At 45.3% G+C, this 9,403-nt stretch overlaps 1 long non-coding RNA gene across 1 annotated transcript; it reads left to right on the forward strand.

Annotated features, from left to right (window-relative positions):
* The first annotated feature begins 764 nt into the window (after positions 1-764).
* Positions 765-6,005, forward strand: LOC129495528 (uncharacterized). Its single transcript, XR_008661543.1, has 3 exons — positions 765-867; positions 3,760-4,333; positions 5,373-6,005. It is a non-coding gene; the product is annotated as an uncharacterized LOC129495528 (long non-coding RNA).
* Positions 6,006-9,403: the final 3,398 nt, after the last annotated feature.

A 9,403-nucleotide genomic window follows, 5' to 3' on the forward strand; every position in this document is an offset into this window, starting at 1 on the left:
AATAGCAGTTATGTGAAGATGCGTTGAATCACCAGATTGTACACCTGAAGCTAATACAACACTGTTAATCACGCTGGAATTTTAAAAAACCACAAATTTTAAAAATAAAATAATAAAAATAATAGCAGCTAACAGACCACACTGAGGACCGACGGCAGCCCCCAGGGGTTGTCGACCTTCCTGCACCTGTATGCATGTCTCCCTACCAGTCCGTAAACTCTGCAGTCTTGCTCACCGCTGCATGCCGAGAGCTCAGCAGATAAGGAGGAGCTTAATAAAGAATTGTTGGCATGAACAAATAGATCGTAACTACGTCAGAAATGATCAGTTCAAGAAGAGAGTGAGACAGGCTTCCAAGTATTGGTCAAGAGCTCTAAGTAGGATGAGTCCAGGATATATTTAATTTAATAAAACTAATAGTCTCCTGTGACCAAGTGACTTCTCCGAGTCTAGAAACCTGAGGAGGTGACAGTGTCATAAACTGCAGTCTTTGTGTAAGGAAAGAAGTCCAGGTTTCCGGGGGTGTGGGGAGGACGAGTTCAGCAGGCGCCACGGCCTCCCTTCCCCACCGGCCTCCCCTTCTGCTGGGCCTCAGGCCTCCACCCGGCAGAGGGGGCGCTGGCCTTCCCAGCCTGGCCAAAGGTGACAATGACTTAGCGGGCTAAGGTCGTGCCCTCCCTGCCTCCAAATCAATAATTTAATGTGACTTATCAGAGAGAGAAAGAACTGTTTACTTTAAAACCCTGGATCCCATAAAGGGAGAGGGGAAGGCCTAACCCCCACAGAAGCTCAGGGTTCGCGGCCGCCCAGCACAGCCCGCAGAGACCAGAGGGCCCGGGCCTGGAGGAGCCCAGCGTGGACAGGCAGGTAAGCACCCCCTCCCCGAGCACCGACCACCTCCCCAACCCTGAGAAGCGGGGGGCGCTCTGCACCCAGGTGTTTCCAAAAAGCCCACATGGCACCAGAGCCACGTGAAGCGTTGACCACAGCCTATTTGGATCTGTCTGCCTTGATTCCTCTGTTTCTTCAGAAGGCCGGAGAACACGGGAGTCCTTCCAGATGGTTCCTCTCATCCAAGCGGAGGAAAGGACAGCTAGGGAGGAGTTGAGGCCCAGAGGCGGCCCGGACTTTATTCTGTATCCTTGGAGTGGCGGTACATGGAGCCACTTCCTGTCTCAGGATGGTCTGACTTAACACCAAAGCCTTCCAACAAGATCCCAACAGCAGGATAATTGGAATGGGGGGGGGGGGAGCGGGAATCGCCTTCCCCTTCCCCGTACTTTGGGGCCAGCACAGCCCCAAGGCTCCCTGTGCCCCGCTCTGATAACTCCTGAAAAGCCAGCCTCTGGGTTGTTCCTCTGTCCGAAGCATTGTTCCCTTGATGACACTCAAAACAGACACTTGCCCAGGAATTAAACCAGTTCCTAGGAATCCTCTGGCCTCAACAATTCTCTTTGAAAAGAGTCTTTTGAGACCCTGGCCTGCCTGAGACTTTTCCCAAAGATCCTCCCCCTCCCCCTTCACCCCTGGTTGGCGATAAGCGTGGCTAATAAATGCAGGCATAAGGAGCTTTCCAGATTTTCCTTGTAGATGGATTTCAATGAAAAAAAGAAAAAGAAAGAAAGAAAGAAAAAGAAATGTGCCTTTCCTCCCTGTTGACAAGAACATTATAGTTTGAAATTTCCATGTACTTTCAAAATGACAAGTCTCAGGCATAGGCTACTGACTTCCTTTGCCTTCATCGAGACTCTAACAGCCTAAAAGAATCAAATTGATGCCTCTAACACATCTGTTTGAAATGACAGTAAATGTGGATCTGGAATTAAGGAAAAGCATCTCCATTTATCTTCTGCTTTTTAAGAACTCTTTTTTCCCCCCTTTTCTTGGTGCTGATGGGTTAGGTTTGTAGCAAGGTGACGCTTCACAGACCCTGGTAGCACTTCAGTCCTCACAGTTGGCCCTAGAACATTCTTAGCCCCTGGGAAATAAAATCTGAAAGCACAGACAAGCTGCTCATGTCCAGATCTGACATGAGAAAGAATAGGGAGTCCTGCCCTGGTACTTTGGAATCAACTTGCAAGGAGCTGTGAGGCACACAGAATACTCACAGGCTGATGAATTTGCTAGAAGGTTAGACTTACAAAGGCATCCTCCCTGATGAACTCTCCCTCCCCATTTATGGAAAGAAACCCATGGCATAAACAAAGGAGCAAAACCAAGCTGACCTGTTCTTCATACCCACAGGCTCAGTGGGAAAACTGCATTCTGAATTGACCACAGCAACTAGAAATGTCTAGAGGTTCAGTCCAGGTGAGGGAAGGGAGATGCGGACATTGCTCAGAAATTGAGTTTTAATAGATAGGCATTTAGGAATGCGTAGTACTTGACCTCTCTCAGGAAGTAAAGCAGAGGATCTTCACGGAGGATCCTTAGAAAAGGGGAGGTCTTTTCTAAGCTGTGGAAACGGTGCTGGCATCTGTGCACATTACTCTGGATAACATCCAGCGTCTTTGCCTGATGCATTACTTTTTTTACAGGAAGTAACAGGTGTCATTATTTCCCAACCAGCTTATAAACACTGTTCTTTATTAACAGGTACTATTTAAATGCGCTTGTCAAATTGGAAAATAATAGAACAAAAGACTTTTTTTTTTTTAAGCTGCAGAATGATAAATGACCATGAAATTCAGAAAATATATCCCAGTAGATCCTGGCATTAACCACTTGTAATTTTTTCACTAGGGGCACGTTATTGGATGACATTTGAAAAAACTGAAAACATTCTACTTGCTCGTTTAAACTGCTTTGCCGATTGACAATTTAGCCTCTCCTGCAGAAACAAAGATGCAGTGAAAGATGAGGGCCGTTATAACCACGTTTAAAAATCACTCACAGAAATAAATAAATAAATAAATAAATAAATATTGTTCACAAGTCTGAGAACATAATAGGCACTCAATAAATATGTGTTTATTGATGGGTGCAATAAGACCATAAAATTGTTGTTCTGCATACTAAAGTATTTCACTAATAATTTGCTGGGAAATTAGCCTGAGGCTCATCTCTCTGCACAGCACTCACTTTGCAAGCCTGTCGACAAAACAGTGGAAGCTCTAACCTCCCTATTTCAAAAGAATGTTTTGCAAGAAGGAATTTTCATTACGAGATCCACTGTTTAAAAAATTGTTTAAATTCTAATTATTTTTCTCATTACAAAAGTACGACGTTAATTGCAGAGATTGATAAATGCTGAGGAGCAAAAGGAGGAAAAAACGAACAATGATTCTACGACTCAAAGATAACAAGGTTAACATCTGATGCTTTTGCCCTGGGCGTATATGTATTTGTCACGGGAAAGAGCTCATACTGTGTCTGCTGTTCTGTAAACTGCTTCTTCATTCAGTAACACACCTTGAGTCTCTTCCCAAGTCAACAGCCATTTTTCTACAATGTCACATTAAGTGACTAGTTTATGTTATAAATATATTATTACCCTTTTCCTATCATTTGGATTGTTTGCCTTTTTTGCTATTATAAACAGTGCCTCCGTGGACAACCTTATAGGTAAATCTGTATAGAAATCGGTAGAAAAGAAAATCTTTTCTACAAATCCAAGGGCTTTTTGCTTGAGATAAATTCCTTGGACAAGAGAGATAGAGGTTTTGATAAATGGAGGGGTTTTGTAAGCTTTACCTGAAACCCATTAACTTTCTCCTCTCTTCTCTGTTTACTCTTCCTTTCCTTTTCTTTCATTTGCAGATTATTAAGACACCTCAAGCATACAGAGCCCACCTGGAGAAGTGCCATCAAGTCCTGAGAGGTGAAATGGGCCCAAGCCCTTGCCCGCGGACAGCTCTCCAAGCATGTCCTCCCTGGACCTTTCTAACCAGTGAATTGTTCACCACCCAGTGACTCTTTCCAACTGAGGCCAAGAGATTTCTGGAGCCTCTTGTCATGGTCAGCAACATCACAAAAGTGACCAGGAAGTGAGGGTTTCTGTTGTAAGTTGCTCAGACAAAGACAAAGCAGATGAGCCCGGCTCTGGGGAAGAATCACAAGAGTATGTCCACCATGGCTGTGCCCAGAGTGCCAAGGGTTGGCGTGACTGGGGCCAGCTGGAATTCTAGAGTTTGTATTTGGTGCAAGTCACGCCAAAACTGCCCAGGTGAAGAGCTCCCCCCAGAAGAGAGCAGGTGTACCAGTGGGCCAAATGGCACGCTCCTGCTACCTTGCAAATGACCACACCCTGTCAGGGCAAGTGAGAGTCACAGACTGGAACCAAAGGAAGTCAGTCATTTCCTAGGAGGATAAGGAAGTCAACACCGTCAAGAAGGTAAGGGAGAAAAGAGGCAGGGTTCAACATCCCATCCCCTGAAGACCAAGAGACTTTTGTAGTGTGCCAATAACTACACATTCTGAGTCAAAGAGGGTGATTTCATGGTCTGCATATGAATAAGAGCCGTTTTTACTGAAAAAAATGTAGAATGGTGTATGTTTAGTTGTTAAGAATGAGCTAATTCTATGGCCAAAGCAAAGCTCTGGTCAAAGGTTAACATCTCAGTTACCCTGGGGAAAAATAAACGGGCCCCCAAGCTTCCCCTTTTCTAGCATTTAGGGGAAAATAAAGGATTAGGTCAAATGATTTATTTCCTCCCACTCTCCATGGTGGGAAAGAGTTCATATATCAGTTTTTAACAGGAAAGCCAGGAAAACAGAAGGGATTTATTCATAGGAGGCTCCCTTTTGCTGGAAAATGAATATTATAAACAAAAAAATTGAACCACTCCCCTCTCTCCCTTTCTCTTCTTTTCTTACCTCCCCTCTTGTCTCACCCTCTACTTTGGTGGAAATGACCAAGGCAAGTAAGAGTTAAAATCTGAGCACCATCGGATACCTTGGTATCCAATAGATGTTTCTGAGAGTAAATCACAGCACATCCAAATGCTATATCCCCAGACAAAATCATTCTAATTTCCTTAGACTGCAGAATTTACTATATTTACTGACAAAAGATTGGGTTGGAGGGAAGGGTGGGAGGTGAGGAGGGCCCGTTAATCTGGTCATATTCCTACAGTTGATAATACGGCCTTTCACTCAGTCTTTGTTTCCTAAAATCAATTCCCTCTAGGGATGCTTTCTCTCTTAACCCTCTTAGAAAATTGTTGCAAACAGAGTTTCCATTTCCATTAGGGAGTTTCCGTCCCGTCCCATTGGTGGGAGGCCTTCGTGGGATGGTAACAGAACACCAGGCAACGGGTCCCTCTGTTACCTTCAACTGTTCCAGACACAGAAGCCTGGTGGTTTTATCTCTTTCCATGGCTCGAGATGCTCCCCCCAACCCCTGACTCATGATCCCTCTTTTCTCTGTTCAGGTCACTTTATGAAGCTGGCAAGTTTCCCTGATGGCGATCAGTGGCAATGGTGGAGTGCAGAGGTGGAGTTAGCACCCTCTCGGCTACAGATTTTCCTTAGCAGAGCTGTGGAGTGTGACAATGGTGTTTGTGTCCAAACTATCAAACGCCATTATCACACTAAATAGCTACTGTTAGGCAATCCTTCCGCTCAATAAATGCCTTGGCATCCGCGTGGTATGGGCAGGGAGGTTCCTCTTACAACAGTGTTCTCGGTCCTGTTGTTATTACTGAATAAATCCAGGCCCGTTGGTGCTTGTAAGCAGCATGTCATCCGAACTTTGCCTCTCGGATGTTCTCTGTTGTTAAACACGTTAGCTGGTGATGAATTTTTTTGTTTTCCTGAGTCAATAAAAAATATGGCCGTGTCCCCCAGAGCACCCAGCACAAGGCCAGGCACGTGGGAACTGTTCAACCCAGGCTTGGTGAGTTGAAATGAATAGTTAGGGAAGTGTTAGATCCGGAAAATAAAAAGCGGGTTGAACCTCGGTTGTCCAACCACAGACTTATAGGAACAAAATTAAAGTATGCGGGGCCTCACTTTCCACTGGAAGAAAACAACTGTCTGATAAACCTACACCTGGCTTAACTGACCTTTCAGAAATTCTGGAACATGTTTGATTTCTACTGATTTTAACCAATTACGGGGCTGATCACTGAATTTGTACACCAAGTCCTTTTCCTTATGTTTCAATGAATTGCCATCAGGAAATTTTACATGAACTACGTGTGAGTTGCCAGAGCAAATCTGAACATTTTAAACCCGAGCAAGCTTCCAGGACAATTGGACCAGCTGGGGTGTTCTCAATTGAAATACACTTTTTTTTTTTCGGAGAGGCGTTTAAAGTGAGGAGTAGGTTCTTTTTGTGCTGGGCTAAAGCTTCTTTCCCTCGACGTGGCTACATGAACTAGTAGATGTTTAATCAGATTGAAAGGTTTGGAGCAACCATCAGAAATAAGTCCGTTCAATCATTCAGCCATTCATTTATCAAACAAATCTGTATTGAGAGGCTCCCATGTGTCCGGTTCTGCTCCAGGCCCTGGGGATACTTTCAAATTAAATGCATCTGACATCACTTTCAGAAACAGGCATTCCCTGGCTCACTTTCTGTCTGGGACCATTCTGATTGCTCCAGTTCTATTTATTAGGGATCTAAACAAGCAGAACTTTGCAAAATAACTCTAAGTCCCCTGCTGAAAAGCACCACATGAGTGCAGTCCACACATCTATGATACACTGTAAAGGCTCCAAGGTGCTGAGAAGCTTTTGTCCATTCCTTCCTGCTCTGCATCTCCCTCCATCTTCTACTTCTTTCCTTCTGGCATTGTTTGCTGTCAAGAAGAGAACCAGCCCCCTTGAAATAAGTAATATGCTGACATCCTTCTGCGTGTGACTGAAGGAGAAGTGATCAAGGGCTCTGTGTTGTACAAGTGCCCCCTACGCACACTCTTTTGTCTGATCCATGCAACACAGGGCAAAGATGACAGGTTGGGGGTTCCTTCCAGAGATGACAAGCTGAGACTGAGAATGATCCTGGGATTTTCTAGAAATGCAACCACAGCCCCCATGGGTCTCTGAAATCTGCAGCTCTATCCTTCACCTGTGGCCGTCCTTGCTTATCATGCTTCACAACTGCGGCTAAGTAGAAGTTGGCTCCCTGGCTGTTTGTCAGGGGACTCTGAGGGAGAGCCCCTAGACTGAAAAAGATAACTCAGATGACAACCTTTCCCTGTGAGCGTTCCTAATGCAGAGAAAGTCAAACACCGCGAAACAACCATAATCATGAAGTGGAAAGAAAGGGACGTCTAAATGGCTGTGTTGGGGTTTGGAAGGGGATGGCCAAGCTGTCCAGACAGGGAGTGACCAGCCAACTGATGTGGCACTCGCTGGCTCAGAGCCTCAGGCTGCAGAGTGTTCTCAGGCTCAGGGACGACCCAGAAATGGCCTCAGGCATTCCTTTTCCTCGTTGCCATTTGCCCTGAGATTTTGTTTATATAGAATCCAACAGGAAGCAAAAGGAAGGACACTCTATATCCTTTCTAATAGGTTGGCTCACGAAATGGCTTATTATGGTTCCTGCCTGGGTTAGTTCTGCATCCAGGACCGGGGATCCATTCTTTCTAGAGATCTCTAATGAACACACAGAAGGCAAACCTCCCACTCCTCTTTTAGAGCCAACTACTCTACAACCCCACTGCTCCAAATCTCTGATTATGGCATCCTTCTCCAGCTCTGCTTTCATCTCTCCTACTGCCCCTGGCATAATTCCTGCCATGGTTCTCTTATAAAGCATTCCTGGGGACACTTAATGACTCTGAATATAGCCAGAAAGATGAAAAGGTCCACTTGGAAGTGCAGTTAAGATCACAGTCGAGTTGAGAGGCACCCACGTGGCCACATTGAGATGTTTTCCTCCCCAGGACCCAGATCTTACTTTGCTTTGTGAGCCAGGCCTGCAAGGCCATATGCATCCTTTCATCTTAGTACAATGTGTATCTTGAACATGACAGCTGCCACTTAGGGGCTGTCCAGTGTCCCGTCCATCCCTGGAGGAGGTTTTGTGACCTAGCATAGCAGTTAACCAGATGCAGATGGCTATTCTACACATTTTTTCTGAACTCTTCTTAAATCTGTATTTTCTACTGGATATATATTATTTATTTATTTATTTATTTATTTATTTATTTATTTATTTATTTATTTATTTATTTATGGGAGACGCAGAGAGAGAGAGAGGCAGAGGGAGAAGCAGGCTCCATGCAGGGAGCCCGACGTGGGACTCCATCCTGGGTCTCCAGAATCAGGCCCTGGGCTGAAGGTGGTGCTAAACTGCTGAGCCACCCAGGCTGCCTATTTTTTAAATCAGATCCTGCTAGAATGTTAGAATTATGCACCAGTTTAGGCTTTGTTTCAATGAGGAAATTGAAGCCCAGAAAGGTTCAGGGACATGCCCAAGGCCGTTCAACTGGCCTGTGGCCAAGCTGGACTCAGGCTTAATCCCTTCATCCCTGTGTTCTGTGGTTGCTGCCTGCCAAGAGTAGGTACAAAAGAAAGTCAAGCGGCACTTGCTGAATGAGGGACAGGATGCCATGTAAAGTCCCCTTTCCTTTAGTTCCTCTGAGAATGGCTCCTTCAGGTTTTAGAGAAACAATCCCTAGTGTGGAATTCTAGAATTCGAAGGATGGGTCCATGTGTATACTACCCCTTTCCTGCATCAGGAGCTATTCACTGGAAAGACATGGGTTGTCTGGTTACTTTGTGCCTGGTATTGTACTGAGCTCTGGGGACACGAAGAAGAAGACTGGGTCCCTTCCCTGACCTGATCTCAATCTAGTCGTTGGACAGTGATCTCAGGGTCCTGGATGCCACCACAGAGCCATCAACAGGGTATTCAGAGGCTTTCGTTATGGCCTTCATTTCTTTCCAGATGAAGAAACACTGATCTTTAACATTATCATCCCTTTTTGTTACTATCTGGAAAATAATCACTCGTCTTGATTTTTTTTTTCAAGATTTTGATTATTTATTCATGAGAGACACAAAAAGAGAGGCAGAGACACAGGCAGGGAAAGAAGCAGGCTCCCTGCAGGAAGCCCAATGCAGGACTCGATCCTGAGACTCCAGGATCAGGCCCTGAGCCGAAGGCAGGCGCTCAACCACTGAGCCATCCGGGCATCCGTCACTCTTATTGATTTTGAAGTTGAGTGGTCAACAGGCTGTAGATAAAGGATATTTTGTTGCATCAGGTGGCAGTGCTGTACCTGAAGATCTTGCTGCTTTTACTTTGCCACCTGGCAGTATGGTGAGCTGCAGAGGATGTGCCCAGGGCCCTTAGCAGGGGGCAAGGAGTAAACTAGGACACTTTACAGTTATGTGTGTGAAGAATTTGCATTTCTCAAGGAGCTGGGTAAGATGTGAGCTGGTTGTCTTTCACAACACAGACTGTGTTCATCCTCACACCAGAGGGCCATTGGGTCCATTCCTCCATTGC

Source organism: Nyctereutes procyonoides, unplaced genomic scaffold (genome assembly GCF_905146905.1).
Source record: "Nyctereutes procyonoides isolate TBG_1078 unplaced genomic scaffold, NYPRO_anot_genome, whole genome shotgun sequence".
In the NCBI taxonomy this organism is placed as follows: domain Eukaryota; kingdom Metazoa; phylum Chordata; class Mammalia; order Carnivora; family Canidae; genus Nyctereutes; species Nyctereutes procyonoides.